The 15,121-nt window shown below is 44.8% G+C and overlaps 1 non-coding gene and 1 pseudogene across 1 annotated transcript; both read right to left on the reverse strand.

The window, feature by feature from the left end:
- Positions 1 to 2,389: 2,389 nt before the first annotated feature.
- Positions 2,390 to 2,459, reverse strand: LOC138297956 (small nucleolar RNA SNORD38). Its single transcript, XR_011204495.1, has one exon. It is a non-coding gene; the product is annotated as a small nucleolar RNA SNORD38 (small nucleolar RNA).
- A 58-nt stretch (positions 2,460 to 2,517) lies between these two features.
- Positions 2,518 to 3,022, reverse strand: LOC138297074 (small ribosomal subunit protein eS8-like; annotated as a pseudogene).
- Positions 3,023 to 15,121: the final 12,099 nt, after the last annotated feature.

A 15,121-nucleotide genomic window follows, 5' to 3' on the forward strand; every position in this document is an offset into this window, starting at 1 on the left:
ACACTTCTGCACGACTCTTCACGACGTGGGACATCCATCCTCCAAAGGGGAAGTTTCTAGCCCTTGTCGTTCTTGCAGAATCCTCAGCTTCTACCATCCGGTGGCAGCTTCTTTGCACCCACAGCTGGCATTTCCTGGGCATCTGCCCACTCCCGACTTGATCGTGACTCTTGGACTTGGTCCCCTTGTTCCACAGGTACTCTTGTCAGGAAATCCATTGTTGCATTGCTGGCGTTGTTGTTTCTGGCAGAATTCCCCTATCACGACTTCTGTGCTCTTTGGGGAACTTAGGTGCACTTTGCACCTACTTTTCAGGGTCTTGGGGTTGCTATTTTTCTAACCCTCACTGTTTTCTTACAGTCCCAGCGACCCTCTACAAGGTCACATAGGTTTGGGGTCCATTCGTGGTTCGCATTCCACTTCTAGAGTATATGGTTTGTGTTGCCCCTATCCCTATGTGCCCCCATTGCATTCTATTGTGACTATACATTGTTTGCACTGTTTTCTATTGCTATTACTACATATTTTGGTATTGTGTACATATATCTTGTGTATATTTGCTATCCTCATACTGAGGGTACTCACTGAGATACTTTTGGCATATTGTCATAAAAATAAAGTACCTTTATTTTTAGTATATCTGTGTATTGTGTTTTCTTATGATATTGTGCATATGACACTAGTGGTACTGTAGGAGCTTCACTCGTCTCCTAGTTCAGCCTAAGCTGCTCTGCTAATCTACCTTTTCTATCAGCCTAAGCTGCTAGACACCCCTCTACACTAATAAGGGATACCTGGGCCTGGTGCAAGGTGTAAGTACCCCTTGGTACTCACTACAAGCCAGTCCAGCCTCCTACAATGATGTACTAGAAACAGTCTCCCCGTGGCACTCCCCTCGCCCTTCGGGCCACTCGGTCCCTCCCTGTCGGTGATGTTGTGACTGGAAGTCCTGTGGCCAGAAGCTTCCCCACTCAGCTGTGCCCCGTCTCCTTAGCCTGTCGGTGCTGGAAAACAGTAATTGAGGTATGGTTATCACATTCACAAACAACACTTCCATCGTACTTTACACATAAGTATCATTACATCCAGTTCACCAAAACCCCCAGGTAGTGCCAGTTAGGTGCCAACATCATGTCACAACAAGATACAATGTATCTTCCTCTATAAAAACATTGTAACACGCCAGCTAAGCTACCTAACTCTCTCCTACATACCATCATATAAATTAATCTATCACAATGACCATTCCATGACAAGGTAACTTTGCTACATGCTACGGGTTCCCTGTCCACAACAACATCGTCAAGCACCAATCAAGCGATAGTTCTGAAATATGAAATTGCTTTTTACTAATCAAATACACAAATTCAAAACATAAAAATACATAACCCTGATGTTATGTACCAGGCATGGAAACATGTTGTATAGTAAAGGCAAGCCAGCCTGGTGTAGACTAGCCATACCTTTTTCATTTCTCATAGTTACTAACATTCGCAGTGGACATATGCAAACATGTAACACCTCTAATTGGCATACATTAAGATTTAGAGGTGAAAGAGTCAGAACACATGTTACATACACACATGTAACAATAATGATGTATAAAGGGCTGTACATACATTGTGGACCAAGGCATCTAGGTCATTGTTCTCCAGACAACACATTTTATCAGTCATGTAAGGGTCAAGTCACCTCAGAGCAATGTCTCACACAAGTTGTCAATCAATTGTATCTTACAAATGGACCATTGTACTGTGCAGGAAGGTGACAATCAACCTTAACTAATCATAGCCCACTCACTGGGTGGCAACATCACTACCCACACATCAGATATGGCAAGCCTTACATCTGTCTGTGGAGAAATCTTAGAGCCAAAGCACATGTGATGCTAGCATGACAGGTACACCAACCATGATGCTAGCCAAAAGCCTTGATACATATACAATACCACTAACATGTGTATGTGAAATACCACACCTGTATCACATAGGTGTAATTGCAAACAATAGGTTCCCAAACAGCCAGGACTCAGTTGACCTACCCTTTATAGCAACAAGAAGTATATACAACTATTTCCAATGTTGAATCATGACAGAACCTTCCAATTTACTCATGATGTTGGCAACAACTGTTATGTATGTAACTGTGAATAGACTACATTTGCCTATGTATCATGCATGTAACAGTACACCCGAGGACAATGCGGTGTAGCCAAATTCCACTTACAGAACATTAGCATGTAACTAACATTCCAACCTCTGGCACCAATATATTGATCCAATCGAAATGTTGCAAACCTCAATGTTTTCCAACATGCATGTTGTCTACTCTGATGAGACATCACAACTGTCTATATACATCCCTCACTTACCAAGGGGATCACCTTATTTTTCATCAGATTTCCGATTGTCCTCACTTTAAAATCAGTAGCAAAACTGGACAAAGATATCATCACGAGAAGACACCTGGTCATGCAGCACAACACTAAAACAATTTCCCCACCTCAAGGATCCCTTATCACACACCCATGTACTTTTGGGCAAACTCACCAAGAAGCTTTCCCTGCTGGAACTTCTCTTCAAGCAGAGGGCTGATCTTTGCTGTCTTTTTGCGCTCTTCATATTTCTTCTGGATTTTTGTGTTGAAAATCTCTCCTCTTCAGAAGTCAGCTTAGCTCCTTTCTTGCATCCAAGTGGCAAAGCAAAGTGGGCCTCATACCACTGCCTGTAAGGAGTGCTGTCAATCAGACTTGTTCGAACCAGTTCATTGTTGGAGGCAGTGTAGACAACATCAATGATCCTAGTCTTGCGGGAGCAGCACTCTGAGCCCCAGGAAAAGTTCCCAGCATCCAACCTGAGGGCGCAATACTTCTTGTTACCACCACTACTGTGTGAATACATCGAGGCCCAATCTTTGTGTTGGCAGCAGGGTGCCCCAATTCATACTTCCTTTTCTTGTGGCAGAGCTTCCTTTACCCTCCCGTTTTGCGACGCTTGTGCCAGCTGGGCCATGAGATACCCATTCTCAGGTCCTGGCTAGAAAGAGGTCAAGGGGGTTCACCTTGTAAGAGCTATGAAGAAGTTATGCTTATCTGTCATTTGACATGTCAGATGGACATCACAGCCTCACATGATGCTGTCACTTAGCAGAAACCATTTAAAAACTAGGAATGACTTGAATATCTCTGACTCAATGTTGCACATAGACATGAATGAAGGGACATTGCAATGGACAGAATGCAAGGCACCGGACACCTTACCATCATGATATTGGGAGAATGACCTGTAGGTGTGAATGAACAACCACCAGGGTATGAAAAGCTGTATAGTGGTACACATATGACGTAGTCATATGTGCACGATAATATGCCATTGTTCTGAGGGGGCAACATAGGTGAGTGACATGCCTCAAAATACATATGTATGAGCACACCTGTGTGCTATAGATGGCTACTGCATATCAATGTGTTCACAGGAGATCTGTGACACTTTGCACTTACCATATTGTCATAGCTAACAATCAGTTACATCAGACAATTACCTCGTAAAGGGGTGAACTTGTGTTAGGCCTTACTTACCCCCTTGTGGCTGCTGTGCTGCCTTCAAATGCCCATCCAACTCAGGGTAGGCCACCGCCAAAATGCGGGTCATTAGGGGGGTCTGGGTCCGACAGACACCCCGTCTTCGTTGGGAGGACATCCCCAGCTGGGCCTCTGCAGTCTTTCGGGCCCAGCTTCCCATGGTCTCCCACCTCTTCCTACATTGAGTGCTCCTCTGGATGTGGACCCCCAGAGTCTACACTTTCTTGGCGATGGCACGCCAAATCCCCTTCTTCTGTTGGGAGTTGACCTACATGGATAACATAGTCGATAGAATAATGTAATGTACACATGCACCATACTAAAACAAGCAGGGTGAATAACAAGTTTGTTTAACAAGCTAAACACAGACTGTCTTGAACACACCCTTCACTGATAGATGAGCATATACAGTCAGGCCATATGTGAGGTTGAAACAGGCAGACAACGTGCATATCCAGCACCAGCTATCATGTTTTTACATATGACCAGACAGCAAAAACATTTGTAATCATGGTATTTCAGAAGGAGTTTGGTATACCAACTCCACTAATCATGTACAACAGTCACAAGGTGGGTCAGGGAACATACACCAAACACTCGCCACTATGTATCAGTACTCCAAATCTGTCACCACACAGAAGTACATGTCCATGTACTCACACATACTACCACAACTTTGGAACATTACAGACTTTAAGGACATATTCAGAAACATTGCCCATCATCTTTTGCTTAGTATAACAAAGGATAGTTGAACTAATAAAACTAATGTCCACATGGTGTATTTACCTGTTTCTGTGGTGCACCATAGAGCTGTTCATACAGGGGTAGGACCTCCTCCACTAGGTTCTCCAGCTTCTTATGTGAGAAGGCAGGGGCCCTATCACCTGTAGGATGTGGGATGATTGCCCCCAGAGGCAGTACACAGCAGCTCAGGTTGTGGAGGTCTTGCTGGCAGCAGTGTCAGGAGTCAAGTGAGAGATTAAGTATGAGATGGTTGTCACATCTGCCTCGTAAGAGACCGTCCCCACTGGCGGACACTGCCATTGGCCCAAGGCCGCCAAAGGCAGCAATGTGCTCCAAAGGCAATATCCCCAGCGGTAGTATCTGTCTACCGCCATAACGACTTCCACCGGCGTTCGTAGGCCATATCCTAATGTCCAGTACAGTACATCAGGCAACTGCCATTTTAAGGTCCTTAGATGTTTGGAAAAGTCAATTCATAGATGCGTCACAAGGTCGGAAACACATATACTGCATTCTTTTCAGGGCTGGCTTAGACCAACCATGTATAAGTATGTAGTAGCAACACACATGTTGTAATATATATGAGATAAGAGCAATGTTTCATTATTGGCATAGTCTGCACCCTCAAGGCAATTGGATAGTTAATATTTGCGCCTTTCAAATTTGAAACATGGTAAGGATGTTGTTAGAAATAGGGTCTTTGGTTGGCAGTCAGGTGACCCCCCCTGTCCAAGCAAGGACCCTCACTCTAGTCAGGGCAAAGTAGAAACACACCTGGGTAACCCCCACTCACCCCCTTGGTAGCTTGGCATGAGCAGGCAGGCTTAACTCAGAAACAATGTGTAAAGTATTTGAACCAACACACAGCCATATAGTGAAAACACTACAAAATGAACACCACACCAGTTTAAAAAAATAAGCAATATTTCCCAACATATACCACTCAAAATATGAATTTTCAAAAGAATAAGAGTCTTACTCCATTGAAAACAATAGATACAATGATTTTGCACGAAGTACATGATTTGCGTAAAAAATTAAGTCATACGGGCGAGCGTGCGTCAGAAAAGTCAGGGATGCGTCAATTCGTTTCTTGTAAGGGAGGCCGGGCGTCGTTTCTTCTCCGGTCTGATCGGCGATGCATCGTTTTTCTCCCTCACAAGACAATGGTGCGTCAATTTTCGGGTGCGGAACTTCGAATACTCGCAGAGTTGGGATGACTTTGACGCCAAGGGACAATGTGTGGAAAATCCAGTCATACGGCATTAGAAAAACGCGCTGCATGGGGGTTGTGTCGTTATCAGCAGCCGCAACTGGGTGTTGCACGTCGGTTCTCCAGCTGCGGGGCATCTATCTCCCAGCCGTGATGCAGGTGGAGCGTCGATTTCAGCCGCAAAGCCGGCGGCACATCGTTTATCAGCCACGTTGCAGATGGTGCTTTAAAAATGTCCCTGCATGGCATTCTATGCATGGATTTTTCAGCTGCCATTCAGGTGTGAGTGACCACTCCTCCTTCCACTCTAGCCCAGATGGCTCATCAGGATATACAGGCTACATCCCAGCTCCCTTTGTCTCACTGTCTAAAGGGGATTCACAAACAGCCCAACTGTCAAACTGATCCAGGAAGGGAATCCACAAACAGGCAGAGTCACAGAACGGTTTAAATAAGAAAATGCCTACTTTCTAAAAGTGCCATTTTGAAACTAACAATCTAAAAACCAACTTCACTAAAAAAATTATTTTTAAATTGTGAGTTCAGAGACACCAAACTCCAAATTTCAATCTGCTCTCAAAGGGAATCTACACTTTAATAATATTTAAAGGCAGCACCCACGTTAACCTATGAGAGAGATAGGCCTTTCAACAGTGAAAAACGAATTTGGGAGTATTTCACTGACAGGACATGCAAAACACATCAGTATATGTCCCACCCTTAACGTACACTGCACCCTGCTCATGGGGCTACCTAGAGCCTACCTTAGGGGTGCCTTCCATGTATAAAAAGGGAAAGTTCAGGCCTGGCAAGTGGGTACAATTGCCAAGTCGAATTGGCATGTTAAAACTGCAGACAGAGACACTCCACTGGCAGGTCTGAGCCATGTTTACAGGGCTTTTTAGGTGGAGGCACAACCAGTGCCGTAGGCCTACTAGTAGCATTTGATCCACAGGCCCTGGGCACCTCTAGTGCACTGTACTAGGGACTTAGGGCCATATGTACAAACTCATTTTCCCATAGACACAGAATGGGTAAAATCCTTTGGTACATCTGGCCCTTACTTACTAGGAAATCAAATATGCCAATCATGGAAAGCCAATTACACATACATTTTACATAGGAGCACTTGCACTTTAGCACTGGTTAGCAGTGGTAAAGTGCCCAGAGAATCAAAAACAGCAGGAACAGAGTCCAGCACACATCAACAACCTGGGAAGCAGATGCAAAAAGGTAGGGGACACCACGCCAAATGTCATTATCACAGAGACTTTTGGTGACATGCGTATCCATTTACCAAATCATGACTGATGAAAGGGGATGATATTGCAGCAATAAGCCAATATTTCCCCAGGTATGTGCTATGTATCATGTTTTAATGATTTCTTATGGCATGTCTGAGCATTCTGTGTGACATTTGTATTTTCACACTTACTATGGACACAATGAGTGATAGACATAATTTCTTGTTTTCTCTCACATAGTTATACTGGCATGAGAAGAGTAAGACAACCTCCAATGTACTGTCCAGTAGCAGACCTCCAGACTATGGAGAATCGACATGTCATGGATTTCTGTTGCCAATTGGAGCCCGATCTGATGTCTACCATTTGTCATCCCAATAGCGTACCACCCATTGTACAAGTTATGTCAGTGCTACACTTCCTAGCCACAGGCTCCTTTCAGAATACCGTGGCCCTGACTACAGGGATGTCTCAGCATTTGTTCAGTCTGGTCTTGAATGCTGTACTGTCTGCATTGTTAAAAAACACCTGGACAGCTACATCCGATTTCCACAACGTGAAGATTTGGCCCATGTGAAGGCTGACATTTATGCTTTTGCACACATCCCACATGTGGTGGGAGCCATTGATGGCACCCATGTAGTCTTGGTCCAACCAAATGGCAATGAACAGGTGTATTGGAACAGGAAGAACTTCCACTCCATAAATTTCCTAGAAGTCTGTTTGGTGGACCTCTACATTTCACTAGTTTGTGCAAGGTAACCGAGTTCAGTCCATGATGCCATCATCATGCGGAACAGCAAAATCCCATTGCTGATGACTGTAATGCTATCTGTATTTAACCACCAACACTATCTTAACCACTGACCCCGTTTTGTGCTTAGCTAGCTTCAAATGCCGTCACGTAGGTGGCACAGGTATTGTTCCATGCACAGCTTGTTAATGTGTTTTCGCTTTTCTCACCAGGGAAGGGAACATAATGTGGAGGATACAACATTGATAAGAGTTTACAAGGATGTCTTCTCAGCAATGTTGAAACACCTGGACAGCTACATCTGGTTTCCTTAATTTGAGGATTTTGCCCATATGAAGGCTGAGTTCTATGGTTTGGCATACATCCCACATGTGGTGGGTGCCAATTATGGTACCCATGTAGCCTTGGTTCCACCGCATGGCAATGAACAGGTCTATCGGAACAGGAAGAACTTTCATTCCATTAATTCCATTCATTCCATGATGCCGTCATCATGCGGAACATCAATATCCCACTGCTGATGACTCTAATGCTATCTGTATTTAACCACCAACTCTATCTTGAGCACTGACTCCATTTTGTGCTTAGCTTAGGTTCAAATGCCGCCACGTTGGTGGCACAGGTATTTTTCGACGCAAAGCTTGTTAACGTGTTTTTCGCTGTTCTCACCAGGGAAGGGAACATAACGTGGGGGATACAACATTGATAAGAGTGTACAAGGATGAGAAATGAGAATGTTTATGGCAGAGAAGGGTACAGCTTGATCTTGGAAAGATACCTTGGGACCTGGCCAATCCTTTCGTGTTTTTCAACACTGACCCATTATGGCCAGAGCTTGAATTTCACAACTTACTCGACTAGAGGGGGGGTTTCTAGGACCTTCCTCTTAAGTTTGTTTAAGGTATGTAAGGAAGGGAAGCTTGACACTGAGTTAGAAGGAACTCATTTCTAAGAGTGGATGCATTGCTCATGAATAATCCTGTTGGGGTGCTTTCTCCTGTCTCAGCTGTCACAGGTTCCACAGCTTGACGTTGGAAGACAAGAATGATGTTGTATTCGATCCTCATGGTGATGCATTTTTAATTCTTAATATCTAGCTTTACTTTGTGCATGCATAAATATACGTAGTCACTGCATATATATCCATTGTTGATGTATTGCATTTTCTCTGATTAGTATTATCCAATTGCTGTGATTATTTTAGTAGTTGCACGTGTGGAGCTGCATTCAATTAAGTGCTCAGATTATGATTTTTGCAGCTTTTTATTTGAAACCTTGGAAGTGTCTTAATAAATTCATTACTCAGACTAAGCGTGCTGCATCCTTCGCATTTGTTGGTTTTGTTCTCTCTCAGTCTGAAGCTAAGCAGAACAATAACACAACAGTAAACAGAGAGGGCCTTGCTGTTTTGTAAGTCACATATATCATGTGTGTTAGTACCCTATGTCTGCTGCCAAATGTATGGATGTCCAAGGTTTTGGTTTGCACACATGTAACTATTCCTTACAGAGGACTCTGACTGCCCACACCGTTCCTGGTTGTTGACACCAGGGAGGTACCCAACCATGCCAGAGGAGGTCTGCTTCAGTGAGGCCCACAGAAGGACAAGGCGTGTCGTGGAGCAGACTTTTGGGCTCCTGAAGATTTTGTTGCCTAGATAAGTCTACTGGAGCCCTCCTCTACTCACCCGCCAAAGTGTGTCAGATCATTGTGGCCTGCTGCATGCTCCACAACCTCACCCTGAAATACCAGATCCCATACTTCTCAGATGAGGGGGATACAGCAGTTCCACTGGGTGAGAATACAGACATGCCAAGTGAGGGTGACTGTGATTAGGATGAAGCTGGAGACATCCGAGCAGAACTCATCAATCAGTACTTCAACTGACTGTAGGTATGTGTTGTTTTGTTAAATTATTGACTCAGTGGTGTACTGGACAGGTTAGAGATGCTTGAGAGGGGTCTTTGTATGCCCATCAGACAGGTTATAAGTTGCTTAGCAGCACATAGCTCAGATGTGCATGCAATATAGTACATGGAGTTGAGTGCAGGGTGATGATCTCCTTAGTTTAAGTTTGTCACAATGCACAATCAGAGTTACCATTGTATTTAGGACATGTCTGTTTAGTTTTGCACTACCATTTCCTGCCTATACCTTTTGTATCACATTTTTACTTTGCTGATTCTTCAAAAGGTCATCCTCATGAGGTCAAATCTGAACTGTATCAAAAGCAGGTAGGATTTACAAGCTGACAGGTTAAGTGAACATAGATAGATCCAGGTACTGTTTGGCATTATATTGGTGGTGTGTGAGTTCAATGCCCAGACTGTCAGGACAGCAAGATGGTAGTGTTCTATTCCACACTATAGACCTGTTTGCCACAGTATGTGGGTCCAATGGTGTCATATGTGTGGTCTGGTGACTCTGACACATGTCATCATGTGCAATTTATTTCCTCAACTTTCTCATTGGTTTGATGATGGTAAAAACTTACTGGTATGTAGCTGTCACTGTGTTTCCTCATTGCAGGCCACTGTGCATGTCTGTCAAGTCTAAAATAGGTGAGTAGCATGCCTACAGATACCTGACCATGGGAAGAGGAAGATTCCATGACTGGGGACAGGTATACTGACCTCTGTCTGTATTATGGGGTATGGGAGGTAGGGGATAGGTATGTGATAAGGCTTTAGCTGATGATACATTGAACCAATATGTTTGCCTATTTGGATGGCCAAACACTGGCATGTCCCTAACTTCAGTGTCAATGGGGTGCTAGTTATTCACACCTATGCCGAAGCACTAAATTGTGAAGCTGTACCTCACTGTGTGATCATTGGCATGTTCTCAACCTATGTGTAGGGAATTGAAATAAATGGGAATAGAAGTTTGTCCATTTGTATCATTATGCTCAAATAGAACCCTGATTCAACAGTACATGTGAGATGGGAATTAACAGATTTGGTGCATTTGTGCATATCATGTATAAGCAAAATATATTACATTAAACTGGTCAATGTAGATGAACAATAACTCAAACATGATATGTGGTTTAGTAGTGTTTATTCAGAGGTGCACATGAAAATATGGTAATTGAAACAAATCAAAAAGAGCAAACAGCAAAGGGTTCAGTCATGGTGTATATAATCATTAGGGTAGCTGCTACAACATTTGGGGGGTCATTACGACCCTGGCGGAGAGCGGTAATTTGGGGAAAGGTACTGCCAACAGACTGGCAGTACCTTTCACCAAATTATGACATTGGCGGTTTGGCTCAAGCCAAACCGCCAATGTACCACTCCGTCCACCAGGGTGTTAACGGCTGCTGAGGTGGTCTCCCGCCAGGCAGCCATCACAGTCCCACCCTCGGGATTATGATGCCACCTACTGCCATGGTTTTCGTGGCAATCTTACCGCCACGAAAACCATGGCGGTAGGTACCATCCTATAAGTGCCCACCCACCCCTGCCCCCTCTCCAGAGTCCTCCCCCACCTTCCCCCCCTCTCCAGCCCCCCGCATATTTACACACCCACACGCGCACACATACACACTCATACACACGCATGCCTATATCCACCTACTCATGCACACAACCATACCCACACACCGCAACTGACACTAACATACATTTTCACACACACGCACAACATACACATACACTCACATTCAGTCATTCATGCACGCATTCCACGTGACTCACACCCGCATGCATGCATACAAAAACAGACACACACCCCCACACACATAACACCCCCACACACGCACACACCACCCCCACCCCCTCTCCTATCGGAGAACCCGATTTACCTGCTTGCAGGGGGTCCTCCGGCAGGAGACAGGATGCGGCGCTGCTACCAGCAGCAGCGTCTGCCAGCAAATCACTGTCAGGCTGTATCATGGAACATGATATGATAGGCAGTGTTTTGCAGGTGTGGCACTGCTGCTGGTAGCAGCACCACCTTACCGCCATGACCGTCGACGGAATTCTGCCAGCCTTCTGGCGGAATTCCGTCTGTGGTAATAATGCGGTTGGCGGCTGGTAGCCATGGCGACGCTATGTTGGTGGCCGTCGCCGTGGCGGTAGGCTGCATTTACCGCCAATGTCATAATGAGGGCCTTGGAGTCTCACGTCCAGTGTCCTTGTACCACTGTAAATTGGATATTGATTGTGGAACAGTCAACAGGGTGTATCAGTTACAAACAAGAAGAAGTTTACTTCCTGACAATGGTTGCTGTTTTGGCATTTGCTCCTCCTGGAAATTTAGGTGGACGTCTATGTTTGCGGGGGGCGTTCTTCAGCTACAGAGGAACGGGTGTCTGAGACATGTCCTTCCCCTGGTAGGTTCTCCATTCCACTGGTTGCCACAGATGAAAAAGTGGCTGATGTTAAATGGCCAATGGAAGGGGTCAGCTGTTGTGGACATAACCTCCTCAGGGTGGTATTGATGTCTCTCAGCACCCCTTTTAGTGAGTCTATGTAGGAATTGTGGGTCTCCCACATTTGCATCGCTTTCTGTTGGTGGTCCCTCTGCAGATGCTTGATCTCCCCATCATGGCAAGTACCCGGCCCATCACACCTTAGGTCTGTTTGTAAGCTCCCAAGACTTGCAAGATGATGTCCTCCACCCGCTGGCCCACACCATCCCTCTCATGCCCCTTACCCCCGCATGCCTGTGCCCTTGGCACAGTTTGCCCACTCCCACTGGTGCCAGGTCCTTCATTGTCTGAGTTTTCTAGTTGTGACTCTGGTACCTGTACTGGGGGGCACATGATGGTAGAAACTGTCCTTGGAACACAGGACTGGGGGCAAATGGTTGCCTGTGATGTAGAAGCAACAGGGCTGGGAGGAGTTGATGTAGACAGGGTAAGACTGACAGTTGTTGAATGACCGGGTGTCCCAGATGGGCCAGAGTCGTCCTCAATGTCCTCACACCCAGGGGTGTTCTCCTCACTAAGGGCTTCATCCAGAGGGTAAGTGGCTGCCTCAGGTGTCCTCTCCATGGTCACAATGGCTAGGTGACCTGTTGAAGAAGTGGAACAGACAGTTACAGATTGTATTGCAACATGTGTTATTAAACTTTGACAGGTAGACATGCTATCATCCATATACAGAAAGGCTTTACCTCATTCCCTGATTTGACAGTGACACCTGCTTTCAATTTAGGGTAACGGCTATATGGGATACAGGCCATTCCTATATCATACACCTTGCTACAGGATGTCAGAGTATATTGGTAGTTGGATGTCTGTTCATAGACTCATATGTTGTCCGCTGTGCGGCTTTTCATTTTTCATATTACCTCCCAGTCAGTAATCATTCATTATTGACTCAACAACAGATTAGGAGGAACCACTTTACCTTGACCTCTATTTGAATTTACTCCAGGTATGTCACACTGCATATATGTGTGTTTCCCTCAGGTGAGTATATTTCAATAGGTGATGGGAGGTAGAAGGGCCAGTTTAGCAGAGGACACAACTGTAGCTGTGTGTTGGTGGTATTGTACTGGCAGATGCCCATAGCATTGCTGTCATTGCCCTTGACTGTACAATTGTGGAGCATTCAGGTGGGTTTAGTTGACATGCAAGGCTTTTTTCATTATGGTACACTGTTCTGGTTTTCTTAATGGTGGAACAGGGCCTCCTGGGAGTTGTACTGCTGTCAGTCTCTATACTACCTACGCCATACAGACACTGTGCTCCCAGGTGAGTTTAGTTGACATGTGGGATGCCGTGGAGGGGTATTTGGACAGTTGGACACAGGGGTGGTGAGTGGTTGGCTCTTAAGGTGGCAAAATGTGATCAGTGAGCATGCAGAATAATGCAGAACAATGTAGTTTGTGACAGATTTTGTTTAGCGACTTCCCCGACTCCACTCCCCCAGGTATTCCTGTCAAGCCCTCAGGATGCAGAATGTCCAAGACTTTCTCCTCCCATGATGTGAAAGTTGGGGGAGGAGGTGGGGGTCCACCACCAGTCTTGAGGACTGACAGCTGGCACCTTCCCCCTGATGTCGTTCCACCTCTTCCTGATGTCCTCCTTTGTGTGTGGATAGCTGCCCACAGAATTCACTCTGTCGACTATTCTTTGCCACATCTCTATTCTCCTATGTTTGCTGCACCTGTGCTCTATATAGGGGTGGCTCTATTCTGATGATTTCGTCCACCATGAACCTCAATTCATCATCTGTGAAATGGGTGGACAATGCATAAAGGTACAACAATAATAGGGTAATAAGGTGTGGGTGCTGTGATGTGAGTGGGTGACGGTTGGTGTCTAATGTGTAGTGTACTCATTTGTGTGTTGGGTGTGTTGTGCAGGTGTTGGATGTGTGCTATATGAAATGTGTAGTGCTGCCTAATCTATGGTAGTGTGTCTCTGTTTCCAGCTCTGTCTTCTATGTGTGGTGTTTTTGTTGCAAAGGATTTTGGGGTATGTAGGTGTGTCGGTGTGTGGATGTGTGTCACCTGTGTGGATTTTAAATTATCCAATGTGGTGTAGTGGCTTACTGTGGAGACCGCTGACTGCCATTGGGCTTCTGCCATGGTAGAACCGCTATCGTGATTTTTGCGTCATAACCCCTTCGCTGCCAGGCCTTTTCCCCCTCCTGTGGCAAGCCTTTTTTTGGCTATTTGGGGAAGATCGCGCTTAGGCCCTCATAACTTTTTGTTCACATAAGCTACCCACGCCAAATTTGCATCCTTTTTTTCCAACATCCTAGGGATTCTAGCGGTACCAAGACTTTGTGTGTTCCCCTGAAGGAGACCAAGAAATTAGCCAATATACAGTGAATTTTATTTTTATTTTTTAAATGGGAAAAAAGGGTTGCAGAAGGCAGCTTGTGTGTTTTTCCCTGAAAATGGCATCAACAAAGGGTTTGCGGTGGTAGGATCACCATCTTCCCAGCTTTCAGGAACAGGCAGACTTGAATTGGAAAACCCAATTTTTCAATACAATTTTGACATTTTACTGGGACATACCCCATTTTTACTATTTTTTGTGCTTTCAGCCTCCTTCCAGTTAGTGACCAAAATGGGTGAGAAACCAATGCTGGATCCCAGAAAGCTAAACATTTCTGAAAAGTAGACACAATTCTGAATTCAGCAAGAGTTAATTTGTGTACATCCTACAAGTGTTTCCTACAGAAAATAACAGCTGAAATAAAAATAATATTGAAATTGAGGTGAAAAAACCAGCCATTTTTCTCCACGTTTTACTCTGTAACTTTTTCCTGCGATGTCAAATTTTGGAAAGCAATAGTCTGTTACGTCAGCAGGACTCTTCTGGTTGCGGGGACATATAGGGCTTGTAGGTTCATCAAGAACTCTAGGTACCCAGAGCCAATAAATGAGCTGCACCTTGTAATGGGTTTTTATTCTATACCGGGTATACAGCAATTCATTTGCTGAAATATAAAAAGTGAAAAATAGGTATCAAGAAAACCTTTGTATTTCCAAAATGGCCACAAGCTAAGGTGTTGAGAAGCAGTGGTTATTTGCACATCTCTGAATTCTGGGGTGCCCATACTAGCATGTGAATTACAGAGCATTTCTCAAATAGACGTCTTTTTTACACACTGCCTTAC

This window comes from Pleurodeles waltl, chromosome 5 (assembly GCF_031143425.1).
Source record: "Pleurodeles waltl isolate 20211129_DDA chromosome 5, aPleWal1.hap1.20221129, whole genome shotgun sequence".
Taxonomy (NCBI): domain Eukaryota; kingdom Metazoa; phylum Chordata; class Amphibia; order Caudata; family Salamandridae; genus Pleurodeles; species Pleurodeles waltl.